The sequence below is a fragment of the Bubalus bubalis genome, chromosome 13, assembly GCF_019923935.1.
Source record: "Bubalus bubalis isolate 160015118507 breed Murrah chromosome 13, NDDB_SH_1, whole genome shotgun sequence".
Taxonomy (NCBI): domain Eukaryota; kingdom Metazoa; phylum Chordata; class Mammalia; order Artiodactyla; family Bovidae; genus Bubalus; species Bubalus bubalis.
In genome coordinates this window covers 12,237,929-12,255,516 of record NC_059169.1, presented here as the reverse complement: position 1 = coordinate 12,255,516, position 17,588 = coordinate 12,237,929, and positions in this window count along the sequence as shown.

Here is a 17,588-nt window from a genome sequence, read left to right as displayed (position 1 = left end):
TGAGAACAGACTTTACTTCTGCTTCCCCCTCTATGCTATCTTCAGAGTAACAGAATCTGGCACGTAGCAGGCACTCATGAATGAATGAATGGGTAATCCAAAGAGATTACAAAGAACCAGAACTTGAACCCACATCTCCTCCTTATATTAAGACATAAAATTTTCACCAGTATACTCATTAAAACAAGAGCAGAACCCTTGGCCAGAAAAGGACCTATCCCAACCATTGCACATCATAAAAAATGGTTAGAATGACTCCGTGATCATCTGTTTGACTGTTCCACGTGAGCAGGGGCAAGCAGCCATGACTTGTGGCTTCTTGTCAAGGGATCAGCAGTGATTGCTGTACAAGGTTTCAGCCACCAGGCAGAGTCAAATGCTACCAGGAATAAACACAGGTGCAATAACAGTCGAATGCAACACAGATAACCACTTCTCTAATCAGAAAATCAGTTCAACTGGATTAAATATTCACATTTTTAAATTCTTAATGAGTAAGTCAGACTAAGACAAGTACTGTATCTTCTAACTTACACATGGAATCTAAAAAAGCCAAACTGATAGAAATCAAGTGGAGACTGAAGGAAGGGGGAAGTGGGTAGATGATGGTCAAAGGGTACAGAGTTTCAGTCGTAAGATGAGTAATATGTAAAATAGATAGCTAGCAAGAAGCTGATGTATATAGCACAAGGAGCTCAGCCTGGTGCTCTGTGATGACCTAAATGGGTGGAGTGGGGGGTGGGGTGGGAGAGAGGCTCAAGAAAGAGGAAATATATATATATATGGCAGATTCATATTGCTGTATAGTAGAAATTAACACAACATTGTAAAGCAGTTATATTCCAATTTAATTTTTTTTTCATTGAAAAAAAAGATGAGTAAATTCTGGGCATCTATTGTACAGTACAATGATTAAAGTTAATAATACTGTGTTGTATACATGACATTTGCTGAGAAAGTCGATCTTAAATGTTCTCAGTATACACACACACATAAAACGGTAACTGTGTGAGGTGGTGGATATATTAACCTACCTTATGTGGTGGTCATTTCACAGTTTAAACACAGACCAAATTATCATATTGTACACCTTCAACTTCCACAATGTTATGTGTCAGTTATAAGCTAAGAAGAAATCTGGGGAAAATATTTTTAATTAATGAATTAAATTGTTCATGAAAACTATGTATAGTACAATCTAACTTAAAAAAGGAATATATTGATATATGTATCAGATCAGATGAGATCAGATCAGTCTCTCAGTCGTGTCCGACTCTTTGCGACCCCATGAATCGCAGCACGCCAGGCCTCCCTGTCCATCACCAACTCCCAGAGTTCACTGAGACTCACGTCCATCGAGTCAGTGATGCCATCCAGCCATCTCATCCTCTGTCGTCCCCTTCTCCTCCTGCCCACAATCCCTCCCAGCATCAGAGTCTTTTCCAATGAGTCAACTCTTCGCATGAGGTGGCCAAAGTACTGGAGTTTCAGCTTTAGCATCATTCCTGCCAAAGAAATCCCAGGGCTGATCTCCTTCAGAATGGACTGGTTGGATCTCCTTGCAGTCCAAGGGACTCTCAAGAGTCTTCTCCAACACCACAGTTCAAAAGCATCAATTCTTCGGCACTCAGCCTTCTTCACAGTCCAACTCTCACATCCATACATGACCACAGGAAAAACCATAGCCCTGACTAGATGAATCTTTGTTGGCAAAGTAATGTCTCTGCTTTTGAATATGCTATCTAGGTTGGTCATAACTTTCCTTCCAAGGAGTAAGCGTCTTTTAATTTTGTGGCGGCAGTCACCATCTGCACTGATTTTGGAGCCCAGAAAAATAAAGTCTGACACTGTTTCCACTGTTTCCCCATCTATTTCCCATGGAGTGATGGGACCGGATGCCATGATCTTCATTTTCTGAATGTTGAGCTTTAAGCCAACTTTTTCACTCTCCACTTTCACTTTCATCAAGAAGACATCTAAAAGGATGCAGCAAAGTTTTGTTCAGAACCTACTGTTAGGAAGTGGAGATCTGGAAGGACAGCAGAAGACACGAATAAGTGAAGAGCATACTGAAGATTTTTGCTGTTTCAGATGATTCTAAATTGTTTTTTTTTTACATAAACATAGGATTTTTCTAATTTTTGAATGTTATAATTACAATATAACATAATTCTTTACCCTATATATAGCACGTACTCAATGATACTGGTTGATAATGTTGAAAATATGCTTCCAGTGGCCACCCATGCCAGATTTGCCTTAACTCCTATGCTATTTTATCCACATATTCATATTTATTTAAATATACACTTATATTTCCCATAAAATAAATGTATGTAAATATTTACACTCATTTTAGAATTCTGTATCTCATACTAATAACTCTTATTGGCATGATTTCTAAAACTGGCACAAACTTTTATAAAAAAACAGAAAATAACAAGTGTTGGCAAGTATGTGGGGAAATTGGAACACTGTATACTGTTGGTAGGCATGTAAAATGATACAGTCATTATGGAAAACAGTATGGAATTCCTCAAGAAATTTAAAATATTGATAGAATATCAAAAATAGAATTACCATATGATCCAGTAATCCCACTTCTGGGAATATACCCAAGGGATTGAAAACAGAGTCTCAACGAGAAATTTGTATTCTCATGTTCATAGTAACACTATTTACAATAGCCAAGAGGTGGAAGTAACCCCAGTGTCCATCAAGAGATGAATAGATGAACAAAATGTGGTAGAACATATATAGTGGAATATTCTTCAGCCTTTTAGGAAGGAAATCCTATTACATACAGCATGGATGAACCTTGAGGATATTATGTTAAACGAAATAAGCCCATCATGAAAAGGCAAATATGTATGATTCCACTAATATGAAATATCTAAAGAAATAAAATTCATAGAAACAGAAAGAAGAATGGTGATTTCTAGAGCTGGGGGAAGCATGAAAGGGGAGGGGTTGTCTAACAGAGTTTCAGTTTGGCAAGATGAAAAAGTCCCAAAGATGTTTCACAACAATGTAAATATTCTTAACACTACTGAGCTGTACACTTAAAATTGTTAAAATGGTAAATGTTTGACCACATAGTTTTTACAATTAAAAGCAAACAAACAAAACTTAAAAAGGGGCATAAACTACTTTGTACTCATAACAATCTTTTCAACTAACTATTAAGCCCATTTTACAGGCAACAAAGCTGAGGCTTAAAGAAAACATGGAAAGATTCCAACTAGGATGCATCAGCCAAGTTGCCTAGGCCTTACTGATTTGTTGTTGTTTAGTGGCTCAGTCGTGTCAGACTCTTTGCGACCCCATGGACTATAGCCCACCAGGCTCCTCTGTCCATGGGATTTTCCAGGCAAGAATACTGGAGTGGGCTGCCTTTTCCTCCTCCAGGGGATTTTCCCGACTCAGGGATCAAACCTGCATCTCATGTCTCCTGCATTGACAGGCAGGTTTTTTACCACTGGGACCACCAGGGAAGCCCATAGGCCTTATTGATTGGGCTCAACTCTGGGAAACAGTAGAAATGGTGCCAGTCAAATTGGATTTCCAGTTATGTGTTAACTGTTGAACTATAAACTGGTTCCACTCCCATCAAATTAAATAGCATTTGTAAATGAGAATCAAAATAAACCCTTCTTACTAGCTCTGGCCTGTCTCTGTTTGGTGCTTTTGACTCTACAACTGCAGACGACTGGATATCCAAAGCAGCGCACAGTACTGTGCTCGTTATTGAGGACTGTGCTGTGCTGTGCTTAGTCGCTCAGTCAAGTCTGATCCTTTGCGACCCCGTGGACTGTGGCCCACCCGGCTCCTCTGTCCACGGGGATTCTCCAGGCTGGAATACTAGAATGGGTTGCCATGTCCTCCTCCAGGGGATCTTCCAAACCCAAGAATCAAACCCAGGTCTCCCACATTGTAGGCGGATTCTTTACCATCTGAGGCACCAAGGAAGCCCATGAAGACTGGTGTGGATAGCCTATCCCTTCTCCAGGGGATCTTCCCGACCCAGGAATCCAACCAGGGTCTCCTGCATTGCAGGCGGATTCCTTACCAGCTGAGCTGCCAGGGAAGCCCTGTTGAGAATTAGTCTCATATTTTATTATCTAAAGTCTAAATGCTTTTATCTACCTTTCAGAAAGTTGTTTTGTTTAGAAAATTGCAGAAGATATTCAAACGAGATTAAAAAAAAAAACAAACTACAGAAAAAGTGTGAAACATTTTCTCCACTTGGGCCAATGGAAAGGAACCAGTCCATCAATCTGGTTTTGTAAATAACTTCATTAAGACGACATCTGTGTCTCTGGGGCTTCACTGAGACATGCCTGAGTAAATTCTTAAAAGATATCAGTGTGATAGAAAGACAATTTTGACTTCTTCGGAGCACCAACTTCTGCCGCCTTGGGCTATCAACCCTTGGTCACAGGACACTCTCGATCCTTATGCACCTCTGTCACCACACTTACCTTTAATTTTTAAGATAATGACCTGTAATTACGTATTTCCTCCACTAAACTGAGCTCCATGAAGGTGGTACAGTTATCATCTTTGCATCCCTGGGTCTCAGTAACCAGCCCGGTGCCTGAAGAACAGGAGTGCCCATAAATATTTATTAAGAACTGAACGGGGCTTCCCGTATGGCTCAGTGGTGAAGAACCCGCCTGCCAATGCAGGAGGCCCAGGAGATTCAGGTTTGTTCCCTGAGTTGGGAAGATGCCCTGAAGACGAAAATGGCAACCCACTCCAGTATTCTTGCCTGGAGAACCCCATGGATAGATGAGCCTGGCGGGCTACAGTCCATGGGGTCACAAAGAGTTGGACATGACTGAGCATGCATGTTCATAAAACAACTGAATACATTAAAAAAAAATGTAAGTCAGTGTTTGAAACATGTGACTAACCCTCATTCACTTGGGAAGACTATAAAGTCCTAGTTCACTTGGGAACACTATAAAGTCTAGTTAAGCAACTCAGCAGAAATTGGAGTTCGACAACAGTGCAATCCGATCTCATGAGGCAGTTTAATTAACTGAGATTTAAAGACGTTTACTCCTTGGAAGGAAAGTTATGACCAACCTAGATAACATATTCAAAAGCAGAGACATTATTTGCCAACAAAGGTTCGTCTAGTCAGGGCTATGGTTTTTCCTGTGGTCATGTATGGATGTGAGAGTTGGACTGTGAAGAAAGCTGAGTGCCGAAGAATTAATGCTTTTGAACTGTGGTGTTGGAGAAGACTCTTGAGAGTTCCTTGGACTGCAAGGAGATCCAACCAGTCCATTCTGAAGGAGATCAGCCCTGGGATTTCTTTGGAAGGAATGATGCTAAAGCTGAAATTCCAGTCCTTTGGCCACCTCATGCGAAGAGTTGACTCACTGGAGAAGACTCTGATGCTGGGAAGGATTGGAGGCAGGATGAGAAGGGGACGACAGAGGATGAGATGGCTGGATGGCAGCACTGACTCGATGGATGTGAGTTTGAGTGAACTCTGGGAGTTGGTGATGGACAGGGAGGCCTGGCGTGCTGCGATTCATGGGGTCACAAAGAGTCAGACACGACTGAGTAACTGAACTGAACTGAACTGAACTGAACACCTTTATGTATTATGGGCTTCCCTCATAGCTATGGGCTTCCCTCATAGCTCAGTTGGTAAAGAATCCACCTACAGTGCTGGAGACCTCAGTTCGATTTCTGGGTTGGGAAGATCCCCTGGAGAAGGGATAGGCTACCCACTTCAGTATTCTTGGGCTTCCCTTGTGGATCAGCTGGTAAAGAATCTGCTGGCCAAGCAAGAAACACAGGTTCAACCCCTGGTTCAGGAAGATCCCCTGGAGAAGGAAATGGAGACTCACTCCAGTATTCTTGCCTGGGAAATCTCATGGACAGAAGAGTCTGGAGGGTTACAGTCCATGAAGTTGCAAAGGAGTAAGACACAATTTAGGGACTAAACAACAACATCAGCAATCCTCTTTCCCTCCTCGGTATCCATTCATTTGTTCCTCTATATCTGTGTCATGGAGCTTTCGAAAGAAAAAATTATGTTGAGAATATGGTAGTGGTGAGAATACAGCTTTATATCAGGTGGTGAAGGGGGACCTCAATGAGGAGATGGCATTCCAGTGAATTAAGAAGGGAATGAGTTAAGCAGTAGCTGGAGCAATGGAATTACATGTAGCAATGGAATCCCATGTAGCAATGGAATCCCAATCTGCACTCCAGCTATGCCAACCTTCGAAGGCTGGAGGGAGCCTGGTGAGGCTGAAGCCAAGTCAAACAGGAGGAGAACAGTGGGAGAGATGTCAGAAGAGAGGTGGAAGCCGGGCATGACACACACCCACCCTTCAGCCTAGCTCATCCTGGGTTCTTCTCTACAGGGTATCGCGATTGGAAGAACCAGGGCTTTAGACTCCAAAAGGTCTGCATGGGAATTCCTTCTTCACTTTTCGCCAGCTCTTGAACTTGGGGAAGTGGGTCCGTCTGACCTGTAAAATAAGCACTTTTTGCCAGTCCTCTCAATTAATCCTTTGAAGTGCTCCCTGAGAGTTAGAGGCTTTAGAGAGGATTCAATAATTTACTCGGAATTGTCAGCCTGAGAAATGACAGAAACAAGACGCGAATTCCAGCGATCAGATTCACGCCGAGCGTGTGTCCTTCCTGGAACATACATGCTGTGCTCTGTGCGTCAGGGACATGTGTGCATGTGCTCAGTCGCTTCAGTCGTGTCTGTGACCCCATAGACTGCAGCCCACCAGGCTCCTCTGTCCATGGGCTTCTCTCGGCAAGAAGACTGGAGTGGGTTGCCATGCCCTCCTCCAGGAGATCTTCCCAACCCAGGGATCAAACCCACACTTCTTATGTCTCCTACTGGCAGACAGGTTATTACCACTAGCGCCACCTGGGAAGCCCGTCAGGTACATCACGTGCCCAATAAATGTAATTAGTTTCTCTCTCATGACCTTGAAGTGGTTCCCTGAGGTTGTCTGCCTTCTTGGAAGGGTGCAGCACCTCTGGGTGCTGTCAGCTCCTAGGATCCTCATTTTCACATGAGGACCCTCTTGTTTCCCAACACAAGCCCTACCCACAATGCTAAATGCCTGTCCAGTATCCCGGCCATATGGCCGGGGGAACGTACATCCTCTCTAGTAAACAGGGTTTGATGATGCTTGCTCTGATGGTGAACACACAAGAGGGAATCCCCAGAAGGCATGTCTCACCGAGGCTTCCAACCTCTAAGAGGCGCCCACCGCTAGTTGTCATTATCATTGTGTCTTCTGGGACTTGCTTTGGACCTTCCGGGCTGGTCTCTCACCAGCCATTGATTGGCCTGCCCCACTTCAAAGGTGGACAGGATTGTGCATTCTCACCCCTTGTGGTCTGCTCAGAAAGCCCTCTCATCATTGGCCCTGGCACCAGATATGACAAATACATCTGATTTTTCGAGCAAGCATGTAGATTCTAATACTTTTAATGTTTTAGATACAGACTGGGGGATGGGGGGCAGGAAGGGCAACTAACTCCACGGGAGCCAATTTATCCTGTTTATGTACTTAGAATTTTCCTAGAATTCATATGCTGGAAATAAAAGTCTGCTAATTATTACAATTTAGAACATGTTCCCTATTTAGAAAGATTAATATAAACAGGGCTGTAGTCCTGCACAGCACCAGGAGGTAATGCTCATGTGTTACTGTATGTGGCCCTTGGAACTGGGTGACCCTAGGTGCACAGAAGGCCTGGCTGTGGGTCAACCCACAGCTGCTGTGTCACTGGTGGGTGCTAGCTGTCACCTTCTCCAGAGAACTGTCCTCGCCAAAGGGAGCCTCCGCCAGGCCCACGAGGCCAATGGGAAGGTGAAACAGTTAACGTGCAGAAACATTTGGCAAATGTTGCCAGTTCTCTCTGTTCCTGGTGGCAGAGGTGTTTCATGACTGGTTGACCCGGGATGGTAAACCACGACTCCTCATCCTAACTCAGGCCTCTTCCACCGGGTGACATCCTCTACGGAATTCAGCTCACTCTGACATCTATGGTTTTGATCCACCCACTCTCTAAATCAAAATTCAGACCTATCTCCCCAAGTTGGCGTTCTTTCGAGGTTGAACAAAAGTTATGAGTCATGGAGAAAGGAGGCCAAGAAGAGGCTCAGATTTCCAGCTCTAAACCTCAGAAAAACAGCAGCAAAATGTTTTCTTTGGAGAACCCAAATCCCTGCCCTGAGAAAGCAAAAATCTCAATTGCCAGCACTGAAAGCAGAACCTATCAAACTAGCTAGGTTGGGCTGAGTATATTGAAGCTGTGATAAATTTCATGATTTACCATCAGTTTAAACAATGCAGATCTTAACATTTGTCAGTAACTCTGAAGACAGAACAGCACTGTTCTGATATGCACCCATTTGTGTATCAATATGTCATGCTTCCTTAAAAGAAGACTCAAGAAAGGATTTAATTCAGAACTCCTTGAACTGATTTAATTCAGCTACTTAGATGCTTCAGTTTTCAGCTAACTGCCCACTTTCTTTAAAAGTCACCTTAGAGTATTAAAAGACATTAAATAGTGATGATGTTTATGGAGGCATAACCCTATCTCAGGCAAATTCTCTTGGATGTTAATATTGGAAATATATTTACTTTCTCTAAAGGAAACAGTCAATGCTTGGAATTTTCAGCCGCAGAACCAAAAGAGTTAGAGCCCCATCTGGTGGATCTGATACTTATTCAGGAGACAAAATGAAAGTTTTCACCAAGCCTTTCCTGAGTGCTATGCTATTACTGCTTTCAGAACATGGCAGTTAATCTCTGTCTCTTCATTTTATGTGTGGTGTATATTTCCTTTTATCTGAATGACTGGACTTCTTTCTCCCTCCTGAATCTGGCTCACTCCCTTTCTATTGTGAGAAACAGCCTTCAACTTGTGCATGATCAGCAGTTTTCTATATATTAAGCATAATATACAAAATAACATTTCAAAAGGGTGTATATAACAAAATAGATTATACAACTTAAGCACATAAATATATCACAACATAAATATTATTGTATATGTGATGTGTATTGAATTTTATCATGTTAAAATGAATTTTAACATGATAATTGAATTTTATCATGTTAAAATGTATATATTAAACTTCATGCTGTACTGTACTTAGTCGTGTCTGACTCTTTGCGACCCCTTGGACTGCAGCCCGCCAGGCTCCTCTGTCCATGGGGAATCTCCAGGCAAGAATATTGGAGCAGGTGCTCATTCCCTTCTCCAGGGGATCTTTCCCACCCAGGGATCGAACCCAGGTCTCCCACATTGCAGGCTGATTCTTTACTGTTTGAGCTACCTATGCTGTCTCTGAAGGTATGTTAAATTAAGATTTTATCTTGGTGCAGTATTATCACTTCTTTTTAATGAAAAGCAGGACATATGAGCAAAGAAACACTGTCTGCATTCTCTACTATCTACTCTAATCACCCCTCAGTGTCCATAGGGAACTGGTTCCGGGACACCCGCCCCCCCGACCCCACCCTGCGAATACCAAAATCTGTAGATGCTCAATCCCTTACAGGCAGACAGACCTCGTTTTTTGGCCCTTTGTTTTATTGCGTTGCACAGATACTGGGGTTGTTTTTTTTTTTTTACAAATTGAACCAAATGGCAAGCCCACATCAAGCTAGTCTATTCGTGTCATTTTTCCAACAGCATTATTTTATATATATATAATTTTATTTATTTATTCTTGGCTGTGCCGGGTCTTTGCTGTTGCGTGGCTTTCTCTAGTTGTAGTGAGCAGTGCTCAGGCTTCTCACTGCAGTGGCTTCTCCTGCTGCCGGGCATGGGCTCCAGGGTCCAAGGGCTCCAAGAGTTGCAGCTTCCAGGCTCTAGAGCACAGGCTCAATAGTTGTGATGCACAGGCTTAGTTGCCCCACGGTATGTGGGATCATCCCTGCTCAGGGATGGAACATGTGTTCCCTGCATTGGCAGGCGGATTCTTGACCACTGAGCCACCAGGGAAGAGAGAAGCCCCCAGCAGCACTATTTTTAAATTGAGGTATGTACAGTGGTTTTTTGAGACATAAATGCCATTGCATACTTAATAGACTGCAGAATAGTGTAATGGTCACTTTTATATGTGCCAGGAAACCAAAAAAATTCACGTGGCTCACTTTATTGCTAAATTCATTTTACTTTGGTGGTCTGCCACCAAACCCATAATATCTCCAAAGTAGGCCTGAATAAAATGGCATAGTTCAGTTGGTAAAGAATCCACTTGCAATGCAGGAGATCCCAGCTCGATTCCTGGGTTGGGAAGATCCCCTGGAGAAGGGAAAGGCTACCCAACTGCGGTATTCTGGCCTGGTGAATTTCATGGACTGTATAGTCCATGGGGCCACAAAGAGTCGGACACAACTGAGCAACCTTCACTTTCTACTTTCACTTTCTTTCAGTATTTGCCCATAAGCTACACACATTTTCCCATATACTTCACATCATTATAATACTTAACACAAGGTAAATGCTATGTAAATAGTTGTAAATACAATATAAATGTTATGTTTATAGTTGCCAGTGTACTACAGCAAATTCAAGTTTTGCTTTTTGGGAACTTTCTGGAATTTTTCTTTAATAGTTTTGATCTATGGATGCCTAACTGGCAGATACAGAGGGCTGGCTGTATTTTCCTAGCAAGGCTTTATACAATGAAAGTTGTGCCCCCCCAAAAAAAAATTGTGCCAGTTTCTAACTTATTGCTCCTCATCTCCAAACATGCCTTGCTTTGCTTTGATTTGTCACTGTCTTATGAAACACTTTTCCTATTATTGTTTGGCTTTATTATTGAATGCATGTAGTTCCCTAATTGTCTCACAATATACCTGTTCTGCTCAGTAATGTAAAGTTTGCCATAGCTGGCATTTTGTTTTAAACGTCTCTATATCCCCAGCACCCGGAAAAATAAGTCATACATAACACTTACAGACATGCCTAGAATGAATGGCAATGGCAATGTCACAACTAGGATAAAGTATACTAAGATTGTAACTATTTATTATATACTCCTAGACTTAAAGAAAGTTAATGACGTAGTTTTTTCTAGAAGACACATAAATATGATATGAAGCTTCAGTAATTAAAACAGGGTGGTATTGGTTTTAATTCCTTAAATCAATCAAACAGATATAAGGGCTCAGAAACTACAAAGTACAAATGGGATTTTGTTATCTGAAAAAGGTGGCATGTTAGATGGACTTGGAAACTGGGTACCTCTCAAAATATAATGATGAGGAAATTGGCCATGTATTTAGAAGAAAAGTTAGATTCCTGCTTCTTCACTCGGCAGCCCCAAATTGATTCCAAATAGAGTAAGATTTAAATGGCTGTAAATTTTTATATTCTGGTAATGGTGAGTTAGGTTATTCAAACTCTCCCAAAGGAAACAGCTAAATATTCCAGGTAAAATATTTTAAGATATTAACTGCATCAAGGAGCAACAGATAGAATGGAATTACTGAGTTAAAAGCAAATAAAATTGCATATCCAGAGAGCTAAACTGACATGGAAGCCACTTATGCTCTAAAAGTACTTGCCAATCCAGGCAAACTTGAACTTTTGTTTGAGTAGACTCAGGGAAAGAGTGGAATAGAGGAACTCTTTGAAATTATAAAGGTTGAGACATTTTCAGATGTGACTATACCACCAACCAAAAGAACCCCAAGTTGAAGTAAACTTTTAAAAAAAATTTAATTAGATATATCATTGTGAAACTTCAGAAGACCAAGCACACAGAAAAACCTTAAAAACAGCTGAAGAAAAAAAAAAATCAGAGGTAAATTTCCTACCATCAAAAAAACCATCATGAGCCTGACAGAGGACGTCTTTAGAAACAGTGGAAGCAAAAATGAAGGCTTTCTCTCAAGTTATTCTATAGATCTTTGCCTTCAGCCTGTATTTTCTGTTCCAGTATGTCTCTATCTCCCTTAAAGGGAAGGGGAAAGATTCAGAAAGTTCAGTATTCCTCGCCATAAAGTGATCTTGGAGCACCCTCTCATTAGCGCTTAAAATAATTGAGAACAAAGCTCTCCGGGCAACTGCAGGGCTGCAAACACACCGCCCTGATTTAAGGTGAGTCTACTGCATCGTGGAGTCTATTTGCCATTTCCTTCAGGAACGTGAATCTCGTTTATGAGAATGGCACCTTTTATCCGTGCCACCAATATTAGGCGTTGCGTTAGGTTCTTGATATATACTATTTAATTCAATATTCACAAGAAATCTGTGAAGAATGCTTTTATCTCCTTTTGTCAGATGAAAAATTGAGGTTTAGAGAGATGTAATGTGTTTTATGATTGCACAGAAAATGCAGGGAGAGTCGGAAATCTAACAGGTTCTCTGCCCTCAAGTTCTGTGTGTTTTCCACCCCTCCTATCTTCCCCAAAAACCCACAAGTCAAAGGCATGATGACATAAATTACACGTTATTACCAAATTCTGTCTGCTTCTGTCTAAATCCTAACAATTCTGCATACTGCACGAAACACACACACACAAAAGCATCATGATACGTGTATAATGCAAAAAATTATTCTCAATTCCAGATGTTTGTACCTGGGGAATAACAACAGTTTTCCCCTATTCAAATGTCAGATTTAAACAGGAGAGAACACTTAGGAATTTCCACAATGGGCCACTTGCTGGGGATTATTTCTGCACGTAGATTTCCCAATAAAACAATATCTGTCTAAATACTGTATAATAAATTTTTTATTTAATAACAAGGCTGTTTCTTTTAATAGAAAATAACTCTCAGCACACACTAAAGCCTCCTATTTGTTTTATGTGACAAAGCAGTATTTTACTGCCAAACGAGAGACCTTTTTACAATGCACTGGATTTCTTAATTTTTATAACTCAATTTCAGATTCTTCTTTTATGGATAAGAAGAACTTAGAAGAAACTACCTTTATTTTTTTCCCAACTGCTTCATAATCTAGTGTTATTTAACAAAACATTTGGAAGGGTATAGAAAGCAGGCTTGATGTTGTTCAATTGCTAAGTCACGTCTGTCTCTTTGCGACCCAGTGGACTGCAGCATGCCAGGCTTCCCTGTCCTTCACCATCTCCTGGAGTTTGCTCAAAGCAGGCTGGATTCAGTGATTTCAATATAAGTAATAACCTCTTGAGTCTGCTCTGCCCAGTGTAGTAGCCACTAGCCCCGTTTGGCTACTGAGTGCTTGAAATGTAGCTCATGTGAACTGGGACACACTCTAGGTATAAATCCTGGAGGAGGGCCTGGCAACCCATTCCAGTATTCTTGCTGGCAGAATCCTATATAGACAGAGGAGCCTGGCGGGCTACAGTCCATGGGGTCGCAAAGAGCTGGACTTGACTGAAGCAACTTAGCATGCACGCTAGGTATAAAATGTGCAGTGGATTTCAGAAACTTAGTATGAAAAAGAAATGTAAAATATCTCAATAGTAATCACTTTCTATTGATTACATATAGAAATGATGGTATTTTGAAATACTGGGTTAACCAAAATAATTAAAGATAATTTTACCTGGGACTTCCCTGGCAGTCCAGTGGCTAAGACTCCACGTTCCCAATGCAGGGGGCCTGGGTTCCATCCCTGGTTGAGGAACTAGATTTCACATGCCGCAACTAAAAAAATCCCACACACCAAAACTAAAGATCCAGCACGGGCAAGGAAGATCCTGGGAGCTGCCAGTAAGACTCAGCACAGCCAAATAAATATTTTCCTAAAAAATAATTTTACTTGTTTTTTTTTTTATTTATTCTAATGGGATTACCAGAAAATTCTGAATTACTTATATGGATCAATTTATAGCTCATACTGTATTTTTGTTGCACGGTGTCATCTTACAGAAAGGCATCGGCCCCCTAAGTGGTGTACCTGCTTCCACGTAAGACTCCTTAGTCCATTCACAACAGAGGAGTTCAAGTAAACCCTATAAAACAGGAGTCAGATCGTGTCACTCCTCTCTGGAAACCCTCTCTCAAAGTGGTTCGTGCCTGAGCCAGAGTAGAGGACAAAGTCTTTACAACAGTCCAGTGGGCACTCTGCTTGATCCCCATCCTTTCCACGACCTCCTTTCGCCCAGCTCTGTCCCCACACATTCGGCCCAACCATGTCCCTGTTCCTTACAAACCCCCCAGCGCTCTCACCTCAGGGCCCTACCACTGGCTCCTCTCTTTGTCTGCAACACTCGCGCCCTAGTTATCCTCCTGGCGGACTCCTTTAGCTTCTTCAACACTGCTTAAAACTCACCTTCCCCGTGAGACTTCACTCTCCTCTCATTTAAAGCTGCAACTTCTGGGGGCTTCCATGGTGGTCCAGTGGTTAACCCCACACTCCCAGTACAGGGGGCCCGGATATGGGTTAGGGTTCAATCCCCAGTCAGGGGAACTAACATTGTTGCGTGCAGCACAGCCAAGAAAGAAAACCTTCTTAAATAAATAAATAACAGCAAAGCTGCAACTTCCCAAAATTGGCACACCCCTTTCCTCTGCCTTACCTTTTTCTTTTTGTCATAGTCTTTATCATCTTTAAAACCTACCAAATAATTTACTTATTCTGTTATTACCTACTTTTCACTGTCTTTTAATAATTGTTGAATGGATGGGGGGAGGGCCATTATTACATAGTACAAATTCTTAGCACTTTCAGGAAATCCTTGGCAGTAAAAACAGAAAAACTGTTACACATAGAAGAAGGAGGGGGGCGGGGAAGAAGAGTGGGGAAAAAATCAACAGACAGAGCTTCAGTAACATTACTCTCCTCACATAGACAGTATCTTCAAGACAAGAACTGTGTCTTAATCATACAGTTAACCTATACACCTAGTATAAAACCTATAGTATATTGATTATTCACTCTCCCATAGTAAAATTACTCATTCTTACTCTTTGCATGGGAGAAGCAAATGGAGTATATTTCCCCATTCATTGACTTCGGACTTGGCCGTGTAACTTGCTTTGGCCAGTGAGAGATTAGCAGGCATAATATAAGTGGAGGTTTAAAATGTGTGTGCGCAGATTGCCTTGACCTTCTTGTGCTTCCAAAATCCTTTGTGAGAACACTCTCCAGGTAGCCACTGATCATCCAGTCTGAGCCTCAGAGTGAGATACACAGAACTAACCTGAACATGACCCACTGGCCCAAACCCAGGAACAAAGAGTAAATGATCATTACATGCCACAGATATTTTGTGGTTATTTGTTATGCAGCAAACACTGACTAATACAGCACCTGCCACATAATGCTACTATAAATAAAGTATTTATAGAAAGTTTTCAAATATCAAGTGAGAAGATGTTATATAAACTGTCTGTCATATCTGATGTCTGACCTCCTGCATCAATGTTCAGAGCTTCAGGAACATTATTGAATGCATCAGCGTTCAGTATTTGTTGCTCCTGACTCTTGATTGCACGTTTGGTTTCTGCTCTTTGCTTTGTGTCTAATGGAATGAACTTACTACTTGGCCCCTGACTAATACAGATACATATCTCACTCATCATCTTGTTCCCAAAGCTTGAACTTGACTAACCCAGCCTAGCCACCTACCATGTCTAAACTCTGCCACAGACCATTGCCCAACCCTAAGTAACAGCAGGTCTATCCAAAGAGGTAAAGAGCAGATAAACTTGAATAAGAGGGAATAGGACACTGGGCAACATGGTTAAGAGGGGAAAGAAATGTAGAGTATGTAGAGAAAACAAACTTCCAATAATCGTCTGAAAAACCCAGCCACATATGTACAATGATTTCTGCAGAAATCCAGCTCTCAAGAGTCTGGCGTTTTCACCCAGCAGGAGGTAGAATTTATTTCACATTTTTTCTTTGCATTCTCTTCTCAAAGGCCTCCCAAGAAGCCCTTGTCTACTACCTTGAGAAATCATCACACTTTCTCCAAAGTCCATCAGATGAAAGAGGTCACCTCACTAAATGGAAAACATCCTCCAGAAAAGATGACCTTCCCCGTGCTGCTGCTATGGGACTCTTAACAAAACAATCCACTTTCATCTTCAATGCCACTGCCATGCAAATGCTGAGGCATGGCTTTGGCATCAACTAAAATCTCCCTAGTGTGAAGTTTTCATAACCACAGAAATTTCTTCTTTTGAATTCATTTGTATAAATGCTGATTACTTGGCTTCAAAAGGACAGAGCTTTTAGAGACAATTCTCAAGCCATCAGAGGTTCTTCCCCTTTTCTGATGGTCTTCCTCTGGATCATATTTATCAGTGAAGTCCATTTCCTTCATTGGTTCACCAAATCATTTCACAGTAAGGTACAGGGTCAACCTTCTTGATGATAAATCCAAACTATTGGATGCATTTTATCCGGAGTCATCTTCTTTCTTTCTCTAATGATAATAATTTGTGGGCATTTTCTTCATGTGTGTGTTGAAACATGAAGAGGGACCATTTTTTTTAAACTTGGCAGTGAAGTGCAGCATACATCCCCAAAAAAAGCACTAACCAAATATCTTGAAGACTTTTCACAAAGTAAATACACCAATGTATTCAGGACTTAGATCAAAACACCAGACCTTACCAGCCCCCTAGAAACACCTATTACCCATGCTCCCTCACACACCCAAAGGGAAACCACCATCTTGACTTCTAACACCATGACTTAGTTTTACCTGGCTTTGAACTTCACATAAATTGCAGTCATATAGCATGTAAGCTTTTGCATCTGTCTTCCTCCATTCAAGATTATATCATCTTTATTCATTTGCATTATGTAGTCACAGTTCAATCATTCTCATTGCCATATGGGGTTCCATTGTAGAAGAGTACATTTGTTTTATCCATTCTACTGTTGATGGACATTGGGATTGCTTTTGGGCTATTACACACAGTGATATGAAAACACTCTTTGATATATCATTTGATGAGCATACATGGACATATATGGAGCTCAGTGGGTAAAGACCCCACCTGCAATGCAGCAGATGTGGGTTTGAACCCTGGAACGGGAAGATCTCCTGGAGGAAAGCATGGCAACCCACTCCAATATTCTTGCCTGGAGAATCCCATGAACAGAGGAGCCTGGCAGGCTACAGTCTATGGGGTTGCAAAAGAGCTGGACACGACTTAATGACCAAACAACAACAATATGAACATATATTTGACAAACATGTATGTTTCTGTTGGGATTATACCTAGTAAAAATCATTTTAATTTAGAGATTCTACCTATAAAGTCACTCTGAATATTCTTGAAGAGACTAGTACTTTTACATTCTGAGTTCCAGATCCAAACCCCCAGGAAAGGTCCTTTATATATTTTCTTATCTGGAAAGGAAACAGATCTCTGTGGAAGAAAGCGAATCAGACGCGACTGAGTGACTAAGCACCCATATACACACATACATTAATACTTGAAATGTATCCAAGTATTAATAACATAAGAAATGTAGTTGAGAAGAATATTAACACTTAAGTAATTTATACCTTAGGTTCAGTGTTTTGAGTTTCATTTTGGGGAGCATTCAAAATTTTAATTTCCTTAATATGCTTTAATCTCTAAGGAAAATGAAATCTGGCAGCCAGAACCCAAAG